Source organism: Oncorhynchus masou, unplaced genomic scaffold (assembly GCF_036934945.1).
Source record: "Oncorhynchus masou masou isolate Uvic2021 unplaced genomic scaffold, UVic_Omas_1.1 unplaced_scaffold_614, whole genome shotgun sequence".
Classification (NCBI taxonomy): domain Eukaryota; kingdom Metazoa; phylum Chordata; class Actinopteri; order Salmoniformes; family Salmonidae; genus Oncorhynchus; species Oncorhynchus masou.
The window spans coordinates 358,212-374,691 of record NW_027012566.1 but is presented as its reverse complement, the minus strand read 5'-3'; the positions used below and the strand labels follow the sequence as shown (position 1 = coordinate 374,691).

Here is a 16,480-nt window from a genome sequence, read left to right as displayed (position 1 = left end):
ATTGTTTAGCAGATCTTCGTCACCTGTTTCAGTAACTTCAGACACTGAAAGATCTGGCTTCTCTCTTGAGGAATTTTTTCATTGAAGAGAGGCCATATTCTCCAGAATCTTTTGTGTCAGAGAGTGAATTTGTAGAAGCAGCTGAAGGAGGTTTGATAAAATTCAGACCCCTGTCACCAGAATCAGTCACTTCAGAAGATGGTTATACCTTCCTTGAACTCTTGTTTGCAGAATGTAGACCATCTTCACCTGAATCTGTAACATCATTTGATGAGTACAGGCCTCTCTCTCCTGACTCTCCTATTCCTGATTTCAGATCACATTGTTGTGATTATTATTTGCTATTCACAGAAGATAGATCTTCGTCACCACAATCAGTCACCTCAGACATTGAATTCTCTGGATTTAGCCTTGAGGAATTGATTGCTGAGGACAGAGCAGATTCTCCTGAATCCATATATTCAGACAGTGAGTTTCAGGATCAATTGGAAGCAGAACTTGTTCCTGTTTTGCATGAATCAGCTTCTCCAGTTTCTGATTCTCTCCCTCACTCTATTCAATCTGAAACATATATCAACAAATTCATCTCACCTCCATTAGTCCAGTCTGAATCTGTGCACAGAGACACCAAAACAGACATGTTATCGTCCACAACAATGGCAACAGAAGACTCTGTTGAGGCTAAAACCACGTTACCAGTTGCAGCTAAAACAGCATTTATACAGCTTGACTTGAGTGATGAGAAATGTTTGTCGTTATTACCAGTCACTGTAATGATGCCAGTTAAGCAGAAGTCAGCTAATTCTCTTGATGAAGTAGATGAAGACAATTTGAAACACCCAGATACATCTGAAGTCAATACTTTACCTCCTGCGTCAGTCTTTTCAGAAAGGGGTTCACAATTCAGACCTGGACATTGTGATTATTATTTGTTGTACGATGTGTGTAGGTCTACATCACCTTTGTCTGTACCTTCAGATCTTGAATATCGTGGTTTGTACAGACCAGATTCCCCTTCAGATAGTGCATTTACAGTGACAGATCAAAGTAGCCTATCTGAGTATCGACCACTCTCACCAGAATCAATATCTTCAGAAGTGGACTTTACCCTCCTTGAGCTCTTGTTTTCCGAGTCTAGATCATCCTCTCCAGAGTCTGTTGCATCATTTGATGAGTACAGGCCCCTCTCTCCTGACTCTCCAGTTCCTCACTTCATGCCTCAATGTTGCGATTTTTATTTGTCTTTCACTGGAAGTAGATGTTCATCACCAGAATCAGTTGCTTCAGATATTGAATTCTCTGAGTTCTGTCTTGAGGAACTGTTTGCTGAAGACAGAGCTGATTCACCTGAATCATTTATATCAGAGAGTGAATTTGTTGAGTCAGTTGAAAGAGGTCTAATGAAACTCAGACCCTTGTCACCAGAATCAGTAACTTCAGAAGATGGGAATTCCTTCCTTGAGCTCTTGGTTGATGAGTCTAGACCATCTTCACCTGATTCTCCTACATCAAATGTCGAATATCGAGGTCTATCTCCTGATTCCCCAATCCCACAATTTAGACCAACAATAATTGAGTCGTCAGTGTCATTGTTTAGCAGATCTTCATCACCTATTTCAGTAACTTCAGACATTGAAGGATCTGCCTTCTATCTTGAGGATTTTGTCAATGAAGAGAGGCCATATTCTCCAGAATCTTTTGTGTCAGAGAATGAATTTGTAGAAGCAGCTGAAGGAGGTTTCATCAAATTCAGACCCCTGTCTCCAGAATCAATAACTTCAGAAGATGGTTATACCTTCCTTGAGCTCTTGTTTGCTGAGTCTAGACCATCTCCACCTGAATCTTTAACATTGTTAAATGAGTACAGGCCTCTCTCTCCTGACTCTCCTATTCCTGATTTCAGATCACATTGTTGTGATTATTATTTGCTATTCACAGAAGATAGATCTTCGTCACCACAATCAGTCACCTCAGACATTGAATTCTCTGGATTTAGCCTTGAGGAATTGATTGTTGAGGACAGAGCAGATTCTCCTGAATCGATATATTCAGACACTGAATTTCTGGACCAATTGGAAGCAGAACTTGTTCCAGACTTGCATGAATCAGCTTCTCTAGTTTCTGATTCTCTCCTTCACTCTGTTCTATCTGAAACATCTATTCACAAATTCATCTCACCTGCATTAGTCCAGTATGAATCTGTGCACAGAGACACCAAAACAGACATGTTATCGTCCACAACAATGGCAACAGAAGACTCTGTTGAGGCTAAAACCATGTTACCAGTTGCAGCTAAAACAGCATTTATACAGCTTGACTTGAGTGATGAGAAATGTTTGTTGTTTTTACCAGCTGCTGTAATGATGCCAGTAAAGCAAGAGCAAGTGAATTATCTTGATGTGGGAGATGAAAACAGTATGAAACACCCAGATACATCTGAAGTCAATACTTTACCTCCTGCCTCAGTCTTTTCAGAAAGGGGTTCACAATTCAGACCTGGACATTGTGATTATTATTTGTTGTACGATGTGTGTAGGTCTACATCACCTTTGTCTGTACCTTCAGACCTTGAATATCGTGGTTTGTACAGACCAGATTCCCCTTCAGATAGTGAATTTACAGCGACAGATCAAAGTAGCCTATCTGAGTATCGACCACTCTCACCTGAATCAATAGCTTCAGAAGGGGACTCTACCTTCCTTGAGCTCTTGTATTCCGAGTCTAGATCATCCTCTCCAGAGTCTGTTGCATCATTTGATGAGTACTTCCCCCTCCCTCCTGACTCTCCAGTTCCTCAATTCATGCCTCAATGTTGCGATTGTTGTTTGTCTTTCACTGGAAGTAGATGTTCCTCACCAGAAAAAGTAGCTTCAGATATTGAATTCTCTGAGTTCTGTCTTGAGGAACTGTTTGCTGAAGACAGAGCTGATTCACCTGAATCATTTATATCAGAGAGTGAATTTGTTGAGTCAGTTGAAAGACGTCTAATGAAACTCAGACCCTTGTCACCAGATTCAGTAACTTCAGAAGGTGATTATACCTTCGTTGAGCTCTTGGTTGCTGAGTCTAGACCATCTTCACCTGATTCTCCTACATCAAATGGCAAATATCGAGCTCTATCTCCTGATTCCCCAATCCCACAATTTAGACCAACAATAATTGAGTCGTCAGTGTCATTGTTTAGCAGATCTTCGTCACCTGTTTCAGTAACTTCAGACACTGAAAGATCTGGCTTCTCTCTTGAGGAATTTTTCATTGAAGAGAGGCCATATTCTCCAGAATCTTTTGTGTCAGAGAGTGAATTTGTAGAAGCAGCTGAAGGAGGTTTGATAAAATTCAGACCCCTGTCACCAGAATCAGTCACTTCAGAAGATGGTTATACCTTCCTTGAACTCTTGTTTGCAGAATGTAGACCATCTTCACCTGAATCTGTAACATCATTTGATGAGTACAGGCCTCTCTCTCCTGACTCTCCTATTCCTGATTTCAGATCACATTGTTGTGATTATTATTTGCTATTCACAGAAGATAGATCTTCGTCACCACAATCAGTCACCTCAGACATTGAATTCTCTGGATTTAGCCTTGAGGAATTGATTGCTGAGGACAGAGCAGATTCTCCTGAATCCATATATTCAGACAGTGAGTTTCAGGATCAATTGGAAGCAGAACTTGTTCCTGTTTTGCATGAATCAGCTTCTCCAGTTTCTGATTCTCTCCCTCACTCTATTCAATCTGAAACATATATCAACAAATTCATCTCACCTGCCTTAGTCAAGTTTGAATCTGTGCACAGAGAAACCAAAACAGGCATATTATCTACCACAACAATGACAACAGAAGACTCTGTTGAGGCTAAAACCACGTTACCAGTTGCAGCTAAAACAGCATTTATACAGCTTGACTTGAGTGATGAGAAATGTTTGTCGTTATTACCAGTCACTGTAATGATGCCAGTTAAGCAGGAGCCAGCTAATTCTCTTGATGAGGTAGATGAAGACAATTTGAAACACCCAGATACATCTGAAGTCAATACTTTACCTCCTGCGTCAGTCTTTTCAGAAAGGGGTTCACAATTCAGACCTGGACATTGTGATTATTTTTTGGCATACAATGGGAGTTTTTCTCCGATACCTGAATCTGTAACAACATTTGAAGATCATCGACCGCTTTCTCCTGACTCACCTAATACACATTTCAGACCTGGACATTGTGATTATTATTTGTTGTACGATGTGTGTAGGTCTACATCACCTTTGTCTGTACCTTCAGATCTTGAATATCGTGGTTTGTACAGACCAGATTCCCCTTCAGATAGTGAATTTACAGCGACAGATCAAAGTAGCCTATCTGAGTATCGACCACTCTCACCAGAATCAATATCTTCAGAAGATGGGTATTCCTTCCTTGAGCTCTTGTTTTCCGAGTCTAGATCATCCTCTCCAGAGTCTGTTGCATCATTTGATGAGTACAGGCCCCTCTCTCCTGACTCTCCAGTTCCTCAATTCATGCCTCAATGTTGCGATTGTTATTTGTCTTTCACTGGAAGTAGATGTTCATCACCAGAAACAGTAGCTTCAGATATTGAATTCTCTGAGTTCTGTCTTGAGGAACTGTTTGCTGAAGACAGAGCTGATTCACCTGAATCATTTATATCAGAGAGTGAATTTGTTGAGTCAGTTGAAAGAGGTCTAATGAAACTCAGACCCTTGTCACCAGAATCAGTAACTTCAGAAGATGGGTATTCCTTCCTTGAGCTCTTGGTTGATGAGTCTAGACCATCTTCACCTGATTCTATCACTTCAAATTACGAATATCAAGCTCTATCTCCTGATTCCCCAATCCCACAATTTAGTCCCTCAATCATTGAGTCATCAGTGTCTTCATTCTTTAGCAGATCTTCGTCACCTATTTCAGTAACTTCAGACATTGAAGGTTCTGGCTTCTATCTTGAGGATTTTTTCAATGAAGTGAGACCATATTCTCCAGAATCTTTTGTGTCAGAGAGTGAATTCTTGGAAGCAGCTGAAGGAGATTTCATCAAATTCAGACCCCTGTCTCCAGAATCGGTAAATTCAGAAGATGGTTATACCTTCCTTGAACTCTTGTTTGCAGATTCTAGACCATCTTCACCTGAATCTGTAACATCGTTTAATGAGTACAGGCCTCTCTCTCCTGACTCTCCTATTCCTGATTTCAGATCACATTGTGGTGATTGTTATTTGTCTTTCACTGGAAGTAGGTGTTCATCACCAGAATCAGTCACCTCAGATGTTGAATTTTCAGGACTTTACCCTGAGGAATTATTTACTGAGGACAGACCAGATTCACCTATTTCCATCTGTTCAGGGGGCGGTGATGATGAGGATGATGGTAGTTTTCCTAAAACATCAGAGTGGGATGATGATGCAGGTTCTTTAGAAAAAATCCCAACTGTCCATTGGGCCTTCATACCTCAGTTCATGGTGTCTAAAGCTGTACAAACAGGCCTATCACTGGACTCGGATGAATCTTCATCCCAGCCAGTACATGAACTCTCTGAGGTGCGGCCTGTGTCTCCAGAATATAGACTAGTTTACAGGGCAGTTCCCATCAAACTAATGTCCCATAGGTATGACCCAGCGAATGAAGGTGAAAACTACGATAGTAAGACTGGTGTTTTCGAACATTCAGGACAAAGATACAAGGTTAGACAGGTTCTTGACTGTCAGAGGGAACATTGTGTGGATTTCAGGCCTGTTCAATTTCATGAATACAACCTTGGCATGCCTAGTGTCTTTGAAACCACAGCAGTTAAGGTGACAAAACAAGCTATCTCCCCACTACAACACTCTAACCTCACTGACCAGACAGTCACAGATACTTTGCATAAACCTCATTTGCTAATATCCCAGCCAGTAGAGACAGAAATCAGAACCCCTTCCCCCGTCTTAGCTGAATGGGAGTTCACCCAGTCGTCGTCCATTCCTGAGTACAGACCTCTTTCTCCTGAGTCACTCGGTTCAGACATGGATGGAATCCTTTTCTATCTTGACCACTTATTTACTGACATGAGGCCATCTTCACCTGAATCTGTTGCGTCAGTGAATGAATACAGCCCTCTCTCACCTGACTCTCCAGTTCCCCACTATGGACCTAGAATCCAAGATGTTGTCATGACTGCAGAGCGTAGATCTTCCCTCTGTTCTGTTACGTCAGCCATTGAATTGTTTGGATTTTGTCTTGAGGAATCGTTTGCTGAGGACAGAGCAGATTCACCTGAATCATTTATATCAGAAGGTGAATATGAACATGTTGACGAGACACACACTAAATCCAGTCCTCTGCCACCTGAAGATGAGTACGCTCATTCTTTTGTTCAGTACTGGCTTTCAGAGTTACGGCCGTCCTCTGCAGAACCCATGACATCACTAGTTGAGTTAGATGCCGCAGAAACAAGCCCATCTACAGAAATGGAGGATTCTGAATTACAGCCTGTTTATGAATTCTCTGAAGGAAATACATCATCTCTAGAATATAGACTGGTTTATAAGGCAGTTCCCTCCACTCTAATGGCTCATACATTTGACCCGGCATACCTAGGTGAAATGTACTTGAACAAATCAGGTGTTTTTGAATATGCAAAAGAAAGACAGGCTCGAGAGATAATGGAGCGTCTGAAGGACAAAGAACTTGTCCTGGACAGGCCGGTCACACCAGAGTCAATAACATCAGAAGAGATTCAGTCCTTTTTGAATGATTGGTCTACTGAGTTAAGGCCAAACTCACCAGCCTCTGTTGCATCACGTGATGAGCATAGGCCTCTCTCTTCAGACTCTCCTATTCCCCAGTTCATACATCAATGTTGTGATAATAACGTCGAACTCCCTGGCGATAGGTCTTCGTCACCTCAGTCGGTAACGTCAGACGTTGAATACTGTGAATTATATCTCGATGAACTGATTCCTGAACACAGACCGGATTCTCCTGATTCCTTTTTGGCTGATAGTGAATTCAGAGACTCAATTGAGCAGTTTTTTAGGAAATTCAGAACCTTGACACCAGAATCAGTAACTTCAGAAGATGGTTGTACCTTCCTTGAGCTCGAGTTTGTAGGGTCTAGACCATCTTCACCTGAATCTGTAACATCAGATATTGAATTCTCTGAGTTCTGTCTTGATAAATCGTTTGCTGAGGACAGAGCAGATTCACCTGAATCAGTAACATCAGATATTGAATTCTCTGAGTTCTGTCTTGATGAATCGTTTGCTGAGGACAGAGCAGATTCACCTGAATCATTTATATCAGAAGGTGAATATGAACATGTAGACGAGACGCACACTAAATCCAGTCCTCTTCCGCCTGAAGATGAGTACGCTCGTTCTTTCGTTCAGTACTGGCTTTCAGAGTTACGGCCGTCCTCTGCAGAACCCATGACATCACTAGTTGAGTTAGATGCTGCAGGAACAAGCCCATCTACAGAAATGGAGGATTCTGAATCTCAGCCTATTTATGAATTCTCTGAAGGAAAAACATCAACTCCAGAATATAGACTAGTTTATAAGGCAGTTCCCTCCACGCCAATGGCCCATACATTTGACCCAGCGTACAAAGGTGACACTTGTTTGACTAAGACAGGTGTTTTTGAATATGCAGGAGTCAGAAAGTTTAGAAAAGTCCTGGATGGACCGCATCGATCTGGTGAGGACTTGAGGCCAGTAAGTGTTGAAGAACCCCCTCTTCATTCTGCTTGTCCAGCAGACGAGGAGACAGTACAAGAGGGGTCCTTGCTAACAGTCCCTCATGTCACTGACCAGACAGTCACAGAAACTTTGCACGAACCTCATTTGCCAATATCCCAGCCAGTAGAGACAGAAATCAGAACCTCTTCCCCCGTCTTAGCTGAATGGGAGTTCATCCAGTCGTCGTCCCTTCCTGAGTACAAAACTATTTCGGCCGAGTCACTCGATTCAGACAGGGATGTCCTTTTATATCTTAACCACTTCTTTACTGACATGAGGCCATCTTCACCTGAGTCTGTTGTGTCATTTGATGAGTACAGGCCCCTCTCTCCTGACTCTCCAGTTCCTCACTTCATGTCTCAATGTTGCCATTGTTATTTGGCTCCCACTGGTGATCGATCTTCGTCACCTCAATCAGAAACTTCAGATATTGAATTCTCTGAGTTCTGTCTTGAGGAACTGTTTGTTGAAGACAGAGCAGATTCACCTGAATCATTTATATCGGAAGATGGAATGAGATTAGTAGATGAGTCAGACAAAGATATGAGCCAAGACAGACCAATGACACCAGATTCAACATCGGGAGAGAGCCTGTCATTTGTAGAAGACTGGTTTTCAGAGTTAGATTTAAAACCGTCCTCCCATGAATCCGTTTCATCACAAGAGGACCTCTCTCCTGACTCACCTGTCCTCCAATATGGAGCTGGTCTGTCTGTTGTTGTCGTGTCAACGGGAGAGAAGTGTTGGACACCTGAATCTGTGATATCAGACTGGGATGAGTTTGGTCTGGAGGACTTGTTCTGTGCGACCAGAGCCTGGTCTCCTGACTCCATCTGTTCCAATACAGATACTGTTTTAACTCGGGGTGACGGTCAACGTTCTCCTCCAACAGACCAGGTTTCCACTGAACATGAACCTGAAATGAGAGTTGAAAGAGCACGCTTAAAACAACCCTCGGAATTAATAGATGCCCCTTTTAGTTTAGTTTTCCCAGTTGTTTGCCAAACCCACCGAGCAGTGGAAGCGTTTTTTTGTAGGGCCTCCTCCCCAGACAGCCACAGAGCACCCGTAGAGGATGTAGATTTAGATGATGTAGAGACTCACAGACCTCACCAAGCATCCTCTCAGTCGAGTCACGTGCCATCTGACAAACAAAATCTGGGATCTCCTGTTGCTGCTGTCAGGGCGGAGGAGGCAGTTCACAACAGACCTCAAGCAAGTCGTAAGTCAATCCAAAGAAAAGAACACAGTAATGTCCCTACGTTGAAAGGAAGTGAAGCTCAACCCAAGATTGACGAGACAAGCAAGCCCCTGAAAAGAAAGCCGATGAGAAAAGCGGAAGACAGCCGAGTTTCTGCGCCGTCGGTAAGACCACGCACGTTCTCCGTCAGCAGGGAATGCCGTGACGCTTTCTAAAAACAATGAAGGCTGGAAGTGCGTAGTGCGTTGTTCGCATGCGTCGTGTAGGACCCTTAGGCTCAAGCTTTCACTAATGTGTTTTGACGCATAGCTGTAGGAGCTTGACACTCCTGCTGAGGCATGTTTGCATCAGCAATGCCGGAAGTGTCTCTGAAAGGCAACTAATGAACAGTAGTGAGACACGTTTAGTCTTAACGCTTCCTTCCATGGACTTCCTTCCTGTCACATGGTGTGTCCTCAAGCTAAAAATGGCTGACGAAATGTGACTTTATTCCCTTCTGTAGTGACCTACTTTGGACCAGAGATGTGCAGGCTCTGGTTAAAAGTAGAGCACTACGAAGGGAATAGGGTGCCATAGGGCCCTGGTTAAAAGTAGTGCACTATGAAGGGAATAGGGTGCCATAGGGCCCTGGTTAAAATTAGTGCACTACGAAGGGAATAGTGTGCCATAGGGCTCTGGTTAAAAGTAGTGCACTATATAGGGAATAGGGTGCCATAGGGCCCTGGTTAAAAGTAGTGCACTACGAAGGGAATAGGGTGCCATAGGGCCCTGGTTAAAAGTAGTGCACTATGAAGGGAATAGGGTGCCATAGGGCCCTGATTAAAAATAGTGCACTACGAAGGGAATAGTGTGCCATAGGGCCCTGGTTAAATGTAGTGCACTACGAAGGGAATAGGGTAGAGTTTAGTATGGTTGACAGTTGATTGTTTTGGAGTTTAGTAGGGTTGACAGTTGATTGCCTTGGAGTTTAGTAGGGTTGACAGTTGATTGCCTTGGAGTTTAGTAAGGTTGACATTTGATTGTTTTGGAGTTTAGTAGGGTTGACAGTTGATTGTTTTGGAGTTTAGTAGGGTTGACAGTTGATTATTTTGGAGTTTAGTAGGGTTGACAGTTGATTGTTTTGGAGTTTAGTAGGGTTGACAGTTGATTTCCTTGGAGTTTAGTAGGGTTGACAGTTGATTGTTTTGGAGTTTAGTAGGGTTGACAGTTGATTGCCTTGGAGTTTAGTAGGGTTGACAGTTGTTTGCCTTGGAGCTTATAAGGAGTTGCCTTGGAGCTTAATCGGGTTGACAGTTGATTGCCTTGGAGCTTAATTTGGTTGACAGTTGATTGCCTTGGAGCTTAGTAGGGTTGACAGTTGATTTCCTTGGAGTTTAGTAGGGTTGACAGTTGTTTGCCTTGGAGCTTAATCGGGTTGACAGTTGATTGCCTTGGAGCTTAATTTGGTTGACAGTTGATTGCCTTGGAGCTTAGTAGGGTTGACAGTTGATTGCCTTGGAGCTTAGTAGGGCTGGCAGTTGATTGGCTTGACTGTGTCTTTCCTACTGTGGTATTCCTGCATTTCAGAGAATGTTGTCCTGTAGAGAAGGCTTTCGGAGAATTCATATAAGAAATGTGCCCATCGCATTTCGATATAAGTAGTTGTATGTGTCAACAAGGTCGTGTTCTAATCAAATGAGTACGGCTGAACTGCTTCTATGTGTTGTACTGCTATTAGAAGTACAGTACTTCTGAGTACATGCAGGTAATGTATGTACAGTTCCGACAATACTATAGGTCTATTGGTTTGGCTCATCATTTTTGGTAATTTCATTAATTCATTGGAATGTTCATTTGAAATACATGATGTCATGATGGAACCTTGTTGCTGCATGTACATGTATTGTTCCTTTTTTCATACTATAGTTTCCTCAACAACATTAATCATTCATCATTGAGGTTGATAAATTCCAGTAACTTTACCAACATGACCTAATCGTGGTTGGAGGATTCTTGGATGATTCTTAGAATTCTTCCAACCCGGGATTCTGGAACACCTGGGATTTTTTTAGGGGAAAGTTACCGGAATTTTGAAACCCTACCTCCATCACAATCTCATTTATATATTTTTTTCCCATTCCATCATTCTCATTCAGGTTTCAGAAGGATCCTCCATGGAGAATCTATCAGAACCCAAACATGTATTAGCTTTGGACCAGCCATCTACTAATAGACCTATCTCAAACAAAACACTCATGTCTGAAACCCAATCTGTGACTCCAGATCTCCAGATTCCAAATTCCTTTGTATTCAGTCCGTTAGCCCCTGAAATGACAATGCCCCCTGAGAAGATGAGGGTATCGCCAGAAAGTCCAGAAAAACGATTGAATCTGAACAAGGAGTCCTCTTCTTCCGAAACCAGTGCAGTGTTACCAGACCTTTTCAGCCACGACGCCGAAGACAGCCAAGGTGATGAAGCACAATCGTCAGCGAGCAATCTAGAAGCACCCCCGGAGTCAGGGGCACCCACCCAGCTTGATCAGCTGCTGTCGGAATTTGAAGAAATCAAACGGGAATTCCGACCAGAAACTCTAGAACCACTGGACTCACCTCTTTCGGAAACCAGCGAAGGGGGTCTTGAAGATCTACAACCTTATGTTGAGTTTGAGGAACTCTTGCCAGAATCCGATGGATATCCCACTGAGGGTGAGGAAGAGATCTCTAGTCCACGTCCCTCATCCCCTATTCAGATCACATGGGAGCCGGCTGAAATAAGTGTAATGGCCTCAGTGCCAACCAATCTCTCCCTGTCCTATGAAACCGACCCGGAGGTATTTGGGGTGACCGCAGATCTAATCAAGACCTTCCCAGAGCCTAGCCAAGTTACAGCTGATCCGGTTCAGTTGAGCCACTTGGAGTACCTGCAAACACACAGAGCAGAAAAATCAGATCTCACCGGTTCCATACCTCTGGTTAGCCCCACAGCTGCTACCAAATCCGTCGGAACACCGGAATCTCCAGAACCATGCCATAAAGTTCTAGAACTGTCATCAGAATCAATTTTTCCATCTCAAAAGGTCCAGTCACTTGAACATGACGATGCTGCTTTTTTTACCGAACCTTCAACTGTAGAAGAACATCGAATCAGTCTCCCACAGCAGGACCAGGAGACAGTTGATGAAGAATATGACAACTCCAAAGAAACATCAAGCATTCAAGCTGCAGTCAAAAAGGCATCTATTGAACAAAGCAAAGTATTGTGCGAATCTGGGGGATTAATCACTGAGCCCAGCCAATTGGTAGATGAAACATGCATGAGCACTACCCCAGAAGTTGTGTCACATTTATGGGATAGCACTCCCCCTGAAACCCTTGAATACGATGAGCAGTCGCCCCAGTCGCTCTCTGACGTGACTCCAGAGACCGTCACCGTCTCCAGGCACTTCAGCTTCGAGGAGTTGATCCCTTACCAGAGTCATAGGTACCTCAACATGCTCTCTGAAGAGCTCAAGCCAAATACCAGTGAGCATCCATCAGAGAATCCAGTCACCCCCGTAGAGGAAGAGTTCAGTCCTCCAGTCACCCCTGCTGAGGTAAAGTCCCATGTCTCCCAGCCCGGTCCAGTAGATCCCATGGCAGAGATGGTGTCAGCTCAGCCTGATCCAGTAGAACCCAGGGCAGAGATGGTGTCAGCCCAGCCTGGTCCAGTAGAACCCAGGGCAGAGATGGTGTCAGCCCAGTCTGGTCCAGTAGAACCCAGGGCAGAGATGGTGTCAGCTCAGCCTGATCCAGTAGAACCCAGGGCAGAGATGGTGTCAGCCCAGCCTGGTCCAGTAGAACCCAGGGCAGAGATGGTATCAGCCCAACCCGTTCCAGAGGTTACAGCATCAGCCCATGATGAAGAGTTCTCCATGGAGTTCAGCCTCCCTCCTGAGTATGCTGAGGCATCCTCCTCTATCCACAAACCCAATCCTCCGGCCTACGCAGAAGTCATACGAGGCAGCACAACTAGGCACTTATACGAAGACTCTGACCCGGAGACTTACTTTGACTGCAAACAGGGAGTCTCAGACTTCTCCGAGATGGAACCTGACGAACTGAAGAAGAGGGAAAGTTCAGGGGTTGGCCAAACCCAAGGACAAGTGGCCCATTCAGGAGCCCTGGGGAGAAAGTACCAGAAGCCGACGACGGCACTTCCGGTTTGCTCCGCAGTGCGCAAACACGAGCGTGGAGTCCTGCTGTCCTCAGGGAGTGAGGATTATGACGACGCACTTTATGATGACATCAAGGAAGAGAGCGAAGAGCTGGCCCAATCTCCCGGCACACACAGAGACGACTCAGCCTTTTACCAGGCTCCTCAGGAGCTTCCTCCTCTCAGATCAGCAGATGATGATGACTCCCTGGACAGGGTGAGATGATTGTTGAGAAAATCCTCCCGCCATTCTTACCCATCTCCTGCTCTAACCCCTTATCTCCTGCTCTAACCCCTTATCTCCTGCTCTAACCCCTTATCTCCTGCTCTAACCCCTTATCTCCTGCTCTAACCCCATATCTCCTGCTCTAACCCCATATCTCCTGTTCTAACCCCATATCTCCTGCTCTAACCCCCTATCTCCTGCTCTAACCCCTTATCTCCTGCTCTAACCCCTTATATCCTGCTCTAATCCCCTATCACCTGCTCTAACCCCCTATCTCCTGCTCTAATCCCCTATCTCCTGCTCTAACCCCCTATCTCCTGCTCTAACCCCCTTATATCCTGCTCTAAGAGGGGAGTAATCAGGGTAGTGATGGAGTCCAGGTTTTCCTCATGATGCGGTGCAGGTGTACGTAATGAGGGTTGCCAGGTGTGCGTAATGAGGGTTGCCAGGTGTGCGTAACGAGGGTTTCCAGGTGTGCCTAATGAGGGCTGCCAGGTGTGCGTAATGAGGGTTGCCAGGAGTGTGTAATGAGGGCTGCCAGGTGTGCGTAATGAGGGTTTCCAGGTGTGCATAATGAGGGTTGCCAAATGTGAATTCTTATATCTGACCCAGTGATGTGTTTATTTCATGTATATTTAACTTTTTCACACTGGAGTCTTGTCTTGTGTTGTAACAATCTCTTTGTTCCATTTTTGCTGTGTTGGGATGCTGTGTTGAGATGCTGTGTTGGCTTGCTGTGTTGAGATGCTGTGTGGATATGCTGTGTTGGGTTGCTGTGTTCGGAGGCTGTGTTGAGATGTTGTGTTAAGATGCTGTGTTGGGTTGGGTTGCTGTGTTGAAATTGAAAAACCCCCACTAATTATCATTTTCCGTTGCAAAACATTTTAAAACGCTTTCCTGTTGTGTTTCCTCATGAATACGATCCTTGTAGTCCCCCGTGGGTCCCAAATGGAACCCTATGCCCTATGTAGTGTACGATCTATTGGTGTCATATACACTATATAGGGAACGGCGCCCCCTGTGGTGAATCAGTGTAATAACAGGCCTCTGTGCCCCTGTGGGTAATCAGTGTAATAACAGGCCTCAGCGCCCCCTGTGGTGAATCAGTGTAATGACAGGCATCAGCGCCCCCTGTGGTGAATCAGTGTAATGACAGGCCTCAGTGCCCCACGTGGTGAATCAGTGTAATAACAGGCCTCAGCGCCCCCTGTGGTGAATCAGTGTAACAACAGGCCTCAGCGCCCCCTGTGGTGAATCAGTGTAACAACAGGCCTCAGCGCCCCCTGTGGTGAATCAGTGTAACAACAGGCCTCAGCGCCCCCTGTGGTGAATTAGTGTAATAACAGGCCTCAGCGCCCCCTGTGGGGAATCAGTGTAACAACAGGCCTCAGCGCCCCCTGTGGGGAATCAGTGTAACGACAGGTGTCAGTGCTGACTGTGTGTCTGTCTCCCTCTACAGCAGGGTGAGATGACAGACATCCCTCCCCAGACTGTGACAGAGGAGCAGTACACAGATCAACATGGACCCGCGGTGGTCAGAAAGGTAATCATACGTGGAAATGAAGACCATGTTTGGTTCCAGTCATTCATTCATTACATCAGAGTTTCCCAATCCTGGGCAGTGGTGTGAAGAACTACTTATTAAGTCGTTTATTTGGTGTATCTTTACTTTATTATTTATATCTTTGACAACTTTTACTTCACTACATTCCAGTAGAAAATATAAAATAGAAAATAATGTACTTTTAATTCCATCCATTTTCCCCTGACACCCAAAAGTACTCGGAAAATGGTCCAATTCACACACTTATCAAGAGAACATCCCTGGTCGTCCCTACTGCCTCTGATCTGATGGACTGTCTAAACAGAGAACATCCCTGGTCCTCCCTACTGCCTCTGATCTGATGGACTGTCTAAACAGAGAACATCCCTGGTCATCTCTACTTCCTCTGATCTGATGGACTCTCTAAACAGAGAACATCCCTGGTCATCCCTACTGCCTCTGATCTGATGGACTCTCTAAACAGAGAACATCCCTGGTCATCCCTACTGCCTCTGATCTGATGGACTCTCTAAACAGAGAACATCCCTGGTCATCCCTACTGCCTCTGATCTGATGGACTCTCTAAACAGAGAACATCCCTGGTCGTCCCTACTGCCTCTGATCTGGAGGACTCTCTAAACAGAGAACATCCCTGGTCGTCCCTACTGTCTCTGATCTGGAGGACTCTCTAAACAGAGAACATCCCTGGTCATCCCTACTGCCTCTGATCTGATGGACTCTCTAAACAAACATGCTTAGTTTGAAAATGATGTCTGAGTGTTGGAGTGCGCCCCTGGCTATCCGTGAAATTAAACAAAAACAAGATTATTATAGTTTGCTTAATATAAATAATTTGAAATGACTTTTGATACCTAAGTGTTATTTAAGACCAAACACTTTTAGACTTTTACTCAAGAGGTATTTTACTGGGTGACTTTCACTTGAGTCGTTTTCTATTAGGGGATCTTTATTTCTACTCAAGTATGACAATTGGGTACTTGTTCTCCCACTGGTCCTGGGGACCCAAAGTGGTGCACATTTAGTTTATTTTGCCCCAAACCTGATCACACACCTGATCACACACCTGATCACACACCTGATCACACACCTGATCACACACCTGATCACACACCTGATCACACACCTGATCCCACACCTGATCCCACACCTGATCACACACCTGATCCCACACCTGATCACACACCTGATCACACACCTGATCACACACCTGATCCCACACCTGATGTTACTCATCAACTCATCAAGCCTTTGATTCGTAGAACCAGGTGTGTTAACTCAAAAGCAAAAAAACACAAATGTGCCTTTGGGTCCCCAGTATAGAAACACACTACACTACAACATGTATCCTTTGGGTCCCCAATATTGTGTGTGTGTGTGTGTGTGTGTGTGTGTGTGTGTGTGTGTGTGTGTGTGTGTGTGTGTGTGTGTGTGTGTGTGTGTGTGTGTGTGTGTGTGTGTGTGTGTGTGTGTGTGTGTGTGTGACTTACCCTAAGCTGTTCTGTGACCTTTGCCCTCTGCCCTCTCCATCCAGACTCCCCGTGAGGTGATGTCGAGTGAGGGGTCGCAGAGGGAGGAGGGGGGTGCCTCCCCGGGGGAG

General features: G+C 44.6%; 1 pseudogene; it reads left to right on the top strand.

Annotated features, from left to right (window-relative positions):
- Positions 1-16,480, top strand: part of LOC135536408 (ankyrin-2-like) — a 117,616-nt pseudogene extending 101,136 nt beyond the window's left edge.